This window comes from Labeo rohita, chromosome 12 (assembly GCF_022985175.1).
Source record: "Labeo rohita strain BAU-BD-2019 chromosome 12, IGBB_LRoh.1.0, whole genome shotgun sequence".
Classification (NCBI taxonomy): Eukaryota; Metazoa; Chordata; class Actinopteri; order Cypriniformes; family Cyprinidae; genus Labeo; species Labeo rohita.
In genome coordinates this window covers 5781771-5793361 of record NC_066880.1, presented here as the reverse complement: position 1 = coordinate 5793361, position 11591 = coordinate 5781771, and positions in this window count along the sequence as shown.

Sequence of the window (11591 nt, the reverse complement as noted above, 5' to 3'; positions counted from 1 at the left end):
GACAATATTTGGAAAATTGTGAAAATTTGGAATCTGAGCGTGCAAAAAAACAAAAAATTCTAAATATTGAGAAAATCACCATTAACGTTCTCCAAATTAAGTTCTTAGCAATGCATATTACTAATCAAAAATTAACTTGTTTAAATTTACAAAATATCTTAATTTTAACATGATCTTTACTTAAAATCCATATGATTTTTGGCCAATTTTGACCCATACAATGTATTTTTGGCTATTGCTACAAATATACCCATGCCACTTAAGACTGCTTTTGTGGTCCAGGGTCACATATGTGTCTTAAGTCGCTGGGGTATATTTGTAGCAATAGCCAAAAATACATTGCATGGGTCAAAATTATTGATTTTCTTTAATGGCAAAAATCATTAGGAAATTAAGTAAAGATCATGTTCCATTAAGATATTTTGTAAAACTCCTACTGTAAATATATGAAAACTTAATTTTTGATTAGTAATATATATTGTTAAGAACTTTATTTGGACAACTTTAAAGGCAGTTTTCTCAATATTTTCATTTTTTTGCACCCTCAGATTCAAGATATTCAAATAGTTTTATCTGGACTAAACACATCAATGGAAAGCTTATTTATTTAGCTTTCAGATGATGTATAAATCTCAGTTTTGAAAAATTGACCCTTATGACTGGTTTTGTGATCCAGGGTCACATATGTACATGTTTTGATTTTGATACTTTGATTCACTAAAAAGAATCGACTCATAAGAGTCACTCGTTTGGAAACCGCGCTACGTTGGTATGATGAATGTTGTATGTCTTTGACTCACTAAACATAATCGGCTCCTACGATTCTTTTCCACGTCAAGAAAATCATTCGGTTCGGTTTTTCCATTACAACTAGTTATGAATAAACTTTTTACAACTAGTTATGAATACTAAATCTAACACAGAAATAGAAAAATAAATAAATAAACAAAAACAACACGACAACCAGGCACAATTAAGTGGCATTACTTATAAAACACTTTGATAAACAATCATGTTGAGGTGACTACTTTTACCCAAACGGAAACTACGCATAGGCTATAACGTTATACGTCTGCACGATAAACAACAAAACTACTTTAAACTAACAGTTTTGAGGGGAAAATACACAGAAACAGCAGGACAACTAGAGCACCACAGCGAAAAACATTCCTTGTAAACTTCTAAAGAGGTTTATATCGAGTAACTTACATTCTGGACGAAAAATGTCCGTTGTTTTGTCTGGTTTTCTTCTTCACCAACGAACGTATAAGTATAATTCCAAAGGAAGACAGGAGTTCAACACGTTGTGGCTTTAAGGTATCAGTTCTTTTGAATGAATCGTTTGAATGAATCAATCAATGACTCACGAAGAGCGTGAATCAATGTTTTTGAACAATTCACTCGAAACAGTCACGTGTTCATTACTGAATGAATCAGCATCTAAGTGAACGATTCAAAGAATCACTTAGTGGCCGTTCACATATCGCGCCTAAAAACGCTAGGCGCGCCGATTTTTCCTACTTTCCAAAGCGCGCTGTAGCTTGCGCTCCCGTGGCGTCTGCCGTTGCTAAGCAACCATGACCTGCACTCTCAATGAAGACGCGGAAGTTTCATCAAAGGACAAACAGATTTCCAGCACTAAATATCACTTGCTGTAGCTCTGCTACTAAATTTATTAAAAATGTACAGCTGTGATCAGTTGTTTCTCCATGTTGGCTGAGCTTTCAATGTTGTTACAGGAAAGGATGAAGCTAATTGGTTGAATCTTGTCACATGATCCGCGGTGCGCTTGCGGCATTCTGAAAAAGTTGAGATGTTTTCACAAGTACTGCTCTCTTCAACTGAAAAAAACCGTTGTGGGCGCGGCTGCCGCGCGTCTACATTTGAAATAACGAACTTGAGCGCGCAAAAGGCGCGATATGTGAACGGCCCCTCATGCTCCAGAATGAATCTATTCGTTTGAACAAATCGGTTGAAGGTGATTCAATGATTCAGTGGCCGTCATGTACTGGCTACTCAGTTTCAACATAAAATTAACGGAAGATATCGTCAGTTCTCCATAATACATGCTAGCTTGAAAACAAATTAAGGTTGACTGCGTGAATGTATGGTTTCCTGAAACAGATTCGGACTCGGTGTGAAAGACTTCACGCTCTCATTCACGTACAGTAACACTCACAGCAGCTCTGTCCGCACGCGTGTGGCAAAATGATGAGAAGCCTCAAACCGGGTTATTTACAGGTAAACATGGCAGTGATATACGAGTTCCATCTCACACACTTACGACTCTATTCCACATTATGATAGATCACCTCCTCCAGATTCACATTGTCCTGTCAGCTATGACAATAAAAAACGAGGCACACGAAAATAAAACAAACAAACCGCAAAAAATCCACATATTCCAGTCAGCTATAACTGTAACAAATGCAGTGTGCTAGGAACACAGTCTTGATCCACAGTGAAAATTTAAAAATACTGCCGACAATATGTTCCTCCTGTCTTTACCTCACTTTGTCTTTTTCCCGCACAGTGTGGAAACTCAGATGAGGAGCCTTTTATAATAATGACAGTTCTGAGACAACAGCTGTTATCAGGATTGCTGATTTGTGGCTATAATGGTGAGTGTTGCTATCCACAAGCCAGTGTTCACTATGACAATATGTATGAACATTTGTCTTACAGATAATCACAACAGTTTACCTCCTACCAGTATACAAAAACAAACCTAAATCCTGTACAGTCCTGCATGAAATGACCATATCAATGTCATTTTTTACTGAACATGGTATCAAAGTAATATATTTATGGAAATCACTATAAATACTATTTCAGTTCTTCTGCTTCAAAATGTCACATTTGATTTCACATGTTCGCTATTTCTTTTGTAAATAATGGTGAACTGCACAATTTCTGAGAAAACTGTTTCTACGCCATGTTTTTCAATGTAGATATTCCACGAATACCTTGCAGTCTCATACTATATTAATATTTCCATCAAACAATACCATGGTATTTTTTTAGAGTGTTACCATTAGTGAACCACAATCATTTTCTAAGAGCATTTTTCTTGTCAGCCCCACACCAGTAGCTCAGTAGTGTCAAATAAGTCAATAAATATATAATTATTCTTGTGATTTCTTTTTTTTTCTTGGTAATTGCTGGGTTGAAAAGCTTTTAAAAGACTAAAAAGCCTTTTTTCTGTCCACTCTGCCATCTTCCCTTCAGATGTGTTTGATCTCTACAAATAAGCCTATCAGTGCCGGTCCGACTAATTACGCAGTCAGGTCTAATTCACAGTTGAGGTAGGTGTGCGGCGGCCCCTTTCAGTCATTGTCCTCACGCGAATATGAATTGACAGCTGAAGGAAGGTTGAAATGAAACACGCCTCACTGTGGCTGACAGTGCTGGAGATGAGAGGTGAGGAGCTCAGAGAAACATGCAGCGACACCAGAGCGTTATTCATTATTCCAGCAGCGCTTGTCCTAATGTTTTCTTTGGCAAAACTTAAGGTGAGCAGCCATTAGTCAGCATAATCTCCAAGAGAGGGCCCAGTTCTCTCCCCATAACTGACAGCCTGATGTCACATCACTGTAGCGATGTTCTGTAGACCAAAACATGGCTCTAGTGATGTTTTAACAAGGACAGTCTAATAAAGGAAACATCAGTTGAGCATGTGGATTTGGTACACTAAAACAAAAAAAAAAATCTTTATTTTTAGAACTTTTGTGCATGGACATCTGCACCATATGGTTAAAATCACACTAAGATTGATTGCCTGACTCTGATGCTAGTGACGCAAGTGATTTCATTGAGGGACATACTAATAAGAAAACATCTGTCACAACTTGCACAGATAGCTTGAAATATCACATGGTCCTAAGTATTCAGACCCTTTGCTGTGACACTCATATATTTAACTCAGGTGCTGTTCATTTCTTCTGATCATCCTTGAGATGGTTCTACACCTTCATTTGAGTCCAGCTGTGTTTGATTATACTGATTGGACTTGATTAGGAAAGCCACACACGTGTCTATATAAGTCCTTACAGCTCACAGTGCATGTCAGAGCAAATGAGAATCATGAGGTCAAAGGAACTGCCTGAAGAGCTCAGAGACAGAATTGTGGCAAGGCACAGATCTGGCCAAGGTTACAAAAAAATTTCTGCTGCACTTAAGGTTCCTAAGAGCACAGTGGCCTCCATAATTCTTAAATGGAAGACGTTTGGGACAACCAGAACCCTTCCTAGAGCTGGCCGTCCGGCCAAACTGAGCTATCGGGGGAGAAGAGCCTTGCTGAGAGGTAAAGAAAAACCCAAAGATCACTGTGGCTGAGCTCCAGAGATGCAGTCGGGAGATGGGAGAAAGTTGTAGAAAGTCAACCATCACTGCAGCCCTCCATCAGTCGGGGCTTTATGGCAGAGTGGCCCGACGGAAGCCTCTCCTCAGTGCAAGACACATGAAAGCCTGCATGGAGTTTGCTAAAAAAACACCTGAAGGACTCCAAGATGGTGAGAAATAAGATTCTCTGGTCTGATGAGACCAAGATAGAACTTTTTGGCCTTAATTCTAAGCGGTATGTGTGGAGAAAACCAGGCACTGCTCATCACCTGTCCAATACAGTCCCAACAGGGAAGCATGGTGGTGGCAGCATCATGCTGTGGGGGTGTTTTTCAGCTGCAGGGACAGGACGACTGGTTGCAATCGAGGGAAAGATGAATGCAGCCAAGTACAGGGATATCCTGGATGAAAACCTTCTCCAGAGTGCTCAGGACCTCAGACTGGGCCGAAGGTTTACCTTCCAACAAGACAATGACCCTAAGCACACAGATAAAATAACGGAGTGGCTTCACAACAACTCCATGACTGTTCTTGAATGGCCCAGCCAGAGCCCTCACTTAAACATAATTGAGCATCTCTGGAGAGACCTAAAAATGGCTGTCCACCAACGTTTACCATCCAACCTGACAGAACTGGAGAGGATCTGCAAGGAGGAATGGCAGAGGATCCCCAAATCCAGGTGTGAAAAACTTGTTGCATCTTTCCCAAAAAAGACTCATGGCTGTATTAGATCAAAAGGGTGCTTCTACTAAATACTGAGCAAAGGTTCTGAATACTTAGGACCATGTGATATTTCAGTTTTTCTTTTTTAATAAATCTGCAAAAATGTCAACAATTCTGTGTTTTTCTGTCAATATGGGGTGCTGTGTGTACATTAATGAGGAAAAAAATGAACTCAAATGATTTTAGCAAATGGCTGCAATATAACAAGGAGTGAAAAATTTAAGGGGGTCTGAATACTTTCCGTACCCACTGTGTGTATATATATATATATATATATATATATATATATATATATATATATACTGCCCTCCAAAAGTTTGGAAACACCCTAGAAAAGTGAGGTTTTGGACAATATTGGCATGATCCTTTTTAATTTGTGATCATTTTGCACTGTTAAGGGACAACACAAACTATGAAAACATATTTTATTACATAAACAGTTTATACATAGAAAAAAAAAAAATTTCGATTCATCAAAATATCCACCATTAGCAGCTATTACAGCTTTGCATAATCTGGGCCTAAATTAATTGGATTCTAAACTTAATTGGCAATCAATTGTTGAAGCTATTAAGGTGTGCTGACCCAAAAATCTTTAAAAACCTGGGCCAAATTTAAACCAGTAACCAGGCATCACAGCTGGCAAAGGGGCATGTCTGACTTTGACATGTATATATTGTCATTATTATGTAATGAAAATTATTATTGCTGGTCTTCAATGATAATGTCAAGTTAGTTTAATGTATTTGCACCAAAAAATGATAAGGATTTATGCTGATATCATCCAAAACTTTTCTTTTGGACACACACACACATATATATATATATGTATAAATAATATATATATATATATATGTATATGTGTGTGTGTATATGTATGTATGTATAAATACACACAAATTAATGTACATATTTCAGAAAAATATGTTAATTATGTACAAAATATTTGTATTTATATATTATATAAATTCTATAAATATTATAATAAATACATATACTTGTAAATAATACATATATATACATGAATGTGCTTGTATTTATATATACAAAATAATTACACACACACACACACACACACACATATATTAGGCAAACTCAAACTTTTATTGTGTATGCAATTAATCATTATCAGCCCTAATATATATATATATTCAAAATTCTTTATTGTTTAAGTCTTTTATGCTAATCAAGGCTGCATTTATTTGTGTACAAAAAATAAATAAATAAATAAATAAATAAAATAAAAAATACAGAAAAATAACTTGCTGAATGAAAAAAAAAAATCGAATCAAATCTTACCAACCCCAAACATTTGAATGATAGTGTATTTCTCTTATAGGGCCTGTGTAAGCCTATATGTGCATATATAAATATATACATACTAACATGTCTCAGGAAAAAGAAAAAAAAAAAAAAACCTTAGGTAGTTTTAGCACATCTTATTTTAAGCCTGAGCCATTCAGAACTCATTTTCAATCCCAGAAACCCCCTGGAGCACTTGACAGCAACGGAAGCATCTGGTGACGACGCACCAGAAATCTCCCAGTAGCCAACAAAGACAGTGGCTGTGCTTTAGGGTCTATCGCCATGCCAACCATGTCTTTCCAGGATTATCTCAGCATCTGGGTTGGTTTACTCACATGGAGGCAATCCTCTCTATTAATCCACACAAGCTGAGCTAACCAAAGGTTAAAGAGCCAACCGCAGATTCACAGATGATTTTCTATAATAGACCTACAGTATGCTGATTTATAAACCATTTTTGAAAATGGCCTAGCGGTTAACGCACACATCCCGACACAATGAGCTGTGCCGCTTGGCTTTCAATGTGTCTTGATCCTGCTACCTGTCATTTCCTGTCTTCTCTTTTCTGTCTGCAAAATTAAAGAGGAAAAAGGCCAAAAATGTCTAGTGGCTTAGTTTGACATTGACAATGAAAATCAACCAAGAAGGCTGACGTGACGCAAGTCTAGAACTCTTCGTGAATGCTAATGGCTCATAACTGGCCACTTATACTGTGTTAAGGCTAACTTTGGGAATAATAAAGAATTTAAGGTCAGATTAATGTCCTGTTTGTTAATAATAATAATAATAATAATAATCTTATCATTAGTAGTAGTAATAATAATAATAATAATAATAATTTTTTATCCAAAAATCACTTTTATTATTTGCTCTTGTGTTTGTTGTTTTTCCCCATTTCATATTTTTTGTTAAAATATTGATTATAATTTGACCTATGAATTTATTTATTTATTTTTCATAATTTTAATAATTTATAATAATAATAATAATAATAATTATTATTATTATTATTATTATTAGTAGTTATTATTTTTGTTCTTATTATTAATTTACAAAAAAATCACTTTTATTGTTTGCTCTTGTGTTTGTTTGTTTGTTTGTTTTCTTTTCCTTTTTCTTAGTTTTGTTAAAATATGTTTATAATCTGACCTTTGAATGAATGAATTTATTTATTTTAGTAATTTTTATTTTTTTTAATTTATATATTTACACATTTTTTTTTGTTATATATATTTACACTATTTCTTAGCGTGGTTAAAATATTGTTTAGAATCTGATCTATGACTTTTTTTTTTTTTTTAATTTATTGTTCTAGAAAATCAGAGCAGTGTTATTTTATTATTGTTTTAATATTATAGTTTTATTAATATTTTGAATTAGCTTTTATAGTTATATTTTCATTTTAATTGTAGTTGAAGTTTTAGCAATTTTGTTGTACTTTTGTTTTATTAGTTTTTTATTAGTTATTAACTTCATTTTAACTTTAAGCTTAATTTTAACATTTAACTTTATTTAAGTTTTAGTTTTCATCTAATACTTATTCAACATTTTATTTCAGCTTCATATTTAGAATATTTTTAGTTTTCATTAATAACACTGAATAAAGTGAATCAGATTTTACGTAACTTAAAATGATTCTTATTTCAAGTAACTGCTTCAAATGATACATTAATGTCTTCAAGCTATTCAAGTGAGTCTTTTGGTCCATTTCATTACAAAGAGCCAGTTCATAAAAGTCTCTTCTACACAAATCAGACTATACTGGTCATGCTGAATGTTTCTTGTTGCATGCAACCATTGAGGACAGCTCAATAGAAAGATGTGTTGTCTATTTACTGTATTTGTATTATTCTGCAGCTCCCAGTGTTTCTCTTTCATTACATCCAATTCAGACTGCAAGCACAACTCAGCTAAAACATAATTTCTTTTGCCATGACGCTGTAGATTCAGTAACAGCACAGCTGAGCGATGCAGGAACCACAGTATTTTAGTGCAGTGTTTCATCTTTATGTAGACATGAACCAGTAATAAAAATGAATGTCATGAAAATAATTCAATGATACTTTGTGTAAGATGTTGTGCTTGTCTCCCAGCCTTTATTCCAGATGGTCTGCAGTAATATGGCAGAGTCCATTCCAGATGAGCAAATCAAAAGAATACATATGAGAACAGAAGATCAGCTGGATGGTCAGGAACAAGACACAGTGATCTATAAAGGTATTAAAAAAAAGATAGATGGAAAATTGGAAACCTAAGATAGAGATTGAGAAACATAGATGATAGATACTATCCTTGCCACAGAAATATTTTTAAAAAGGAAAAATGAAAAGAATAAACAGAAGCTGACGGCTTTGAAAACGAGTTACAAGAACTGACAGCCTACAAAAGTTTATAAACTTCATATTGACTCTTTTATTTATCAGAGAGCAGCTGGCATCCACATCCTGAGAAAGCTATACTGTTAATGCCCTTTTGCTCTTTTTGATGGTTGGTGAGAATCACTGTGGTGTCTTTGACATCACCATGTATCAGTTTCAGTCAAATCACATCACTGTCTTATGGCCGTGATCAATAATGCTCATCTGCGGTTGGCCACTTCAGAAAAAAAGATATCATAAATAAATAAATAAGAGCATATAAAACAGCTGAAAGCACTGCGGGATCCAGCCTGCAGTGTTTACCAGCCTGATGACTCAAACTAACTCTGACATTTCTGTTTATTTAGGAAAATATATGTGTGTTTATGCGGAGGGAAGTTAATGGTGCCCCTGCAGAGTCCAGTAATAAGCACAAAGGTAGCTAAAATGTAATTGGAAAAATTTAGTTATAAGTGTAAGTATCTGTGTGTGTGTGCGTCTGAAGCCGTTTATATTTTCATATGAACTCTGCATTAGCGTTTCCCTACATCATCAGTCACGCTCGTGAAATTCCTGTGGTCTCAATTTCTCATGCACATCTGTATAACTGTGCTGGCCACATGGTAGCTCTGTTTTTAATTGTTTATTTTATTTATTGTTGATAGGGCCTAATAATGTGTCATTAGTCAGAGAGAATGAATGTGGAGCTTTTTCAAAAAAACCTTGACCCAATACTGCCCCCAACTGGAGACATTACACACCGTGATTGTACTCATCTATAAACTAAACTTCCCACGCTTGGCCATCAGCAGAGATGAGATGAACTGGAAGAGGGAAAAGAGAGTCTGTCACAGCTCTGAGATCTGGATCATATGTGTGACGCTAAATGACAGTCAGACAGCGTTATACAGCAGTAGTGCCTCACGTGGTAATGTATTCCACCGCATAAAAGGAAATACTCACTATAAGAAATGTCTTTTGTTTTGAAGTTAATCTAGCTCTTTTTTTCCCTCAGACTTGCAAGGTAGACAAACAGCTACCTTGCAATATCCTCTAAAATACTGCTTTCTCCAATAAAAATATGGTCTGAATCAGTAAAGAAATATGCACACATCAAGCACTGTTTACAAGCAGAAAGAGTTGTAAATAAATATGTTGAATTTTGATGTGAGGGAACAACGGGAGGTGGACTTTTTCATTGGAAAAGTGTTATTTTGGATTATAGACCTGTTTTTTGGCCAGAAACAAGGCTTAAATTTAAAATTCCTTGATGGATTTGTTTCTTAGAAATATATAGCTTTTCATTTCACAAAACATTAATTAATTGATTATTGTGATGTTGTTAGCTGTTTGGACTCTCATTCTGACGGCACCCATTCACTACAGAGGATCCATTGGTGAGCAAGTGATGCAATGCTAAAATTCTCCATATGTGTTCCAATGAAGAAACAAACTCATCTACATCTTGGATGGCCTAAGGGTGAATCGTTTTTGAATCATTTTTAAGTGAACTGTTCCTTTAAATAGAATTGGATATAGAAACCATGTTTTTTTTTTTTTTTTTGGCACAAGTATCTTCGGAGCCATACAGGTCTACCAGCATTTCCCCACAGGATGAAAATAAACCTTGTGTTCACAGTATCTCTGCAAAACACTTCCAGAAAGGTTCGTCTTTCCCTTTTATTGTGGTGATTGTGCATGTTCATAAACAACAAAAGTGCACACACATTCTGTGTAAATTACAGAAGATGAGGACTTGGCACTACAACAGAGCGGTGTGTTACAGCACACAGACTGTGTTAATTGAGCCTGTCACTACTCTGAGACCAACCTCCATGACATTTCTCTCTTTTTAGACATTTAAAATGTATCTTTGTGCATTTTGTAAATGTACCATATTAACATTGTCTCCAAACCAGACTTCCAGCAACAAGTAATTTGTCGGTCCTAACTACTGCATGACTACATGACAACCACAGCCAATCATGTTTTACTGTTTTTATAACTTTTATATTGTGTTTCAAGTATTTTAAGTTTATGTAAAACTCAATAACGATTAGGAATGTACCTGAAGAATGTTCTACAGAGCTACTAAAGGGAAATGGTTAGCCGCTTGCTAGCGGTAGCCTGTTACATTGTAGTACATCAATTTCACTCACCACATAAACAGAGTAAGGAAAGATGACTGATAGGACTATGGTGAATGATTTGCAGATCCTGAGCACCACTTACACACATCTACTTTTGTAAAATATATGGTTAGTACTGCCGCTATGTAGTATACACACATAATTGTTTCTTCTTGCGAGTCATTGCAACTGATTTTGGTGGGATTTTGACGGATTTTGGCTATATTTAATCGAAAGAGGCGTATGTGTGTATCTTTACAGAAGCAGCGCAGAGAGCCGCTGCAGGTGTAACCATAAGTATTGAGTGGCCGCGATCAGCTCTGGTGGCCGCAATCAGCTCCGGTGGCCGCGTTGGAGCCATAATGCGCCGCAGATGTGTGCAGTGTAAATAGTCTAAGCGTTAATGGCAGGGAAAGCCCCTTGTACTTGAAAGTGGCCATGTATAAAGTATTCTTCACATTTGAAGTGGTTATAGTACATTGAAGAATGATCATATGACTTTATACATACGCCATGTGACCTGTAAATGCAAAAAAAAGTTTTCATTGCGGTTTTGCAAAATATTCCTTTTTCGAATTGCCTGAAAAACTACCTCATGCGAGTGTACAAACATTTTTACAACATATGGGAGTTTTTGCGAAATTGGCGTGTTTCCATTAGGCGTATTTTCAATTTGCTTTTCAATTTGCGTAATTTAAAGGGTAATGGAAACTCAGCTACTGTTAAAGCAGCCCAG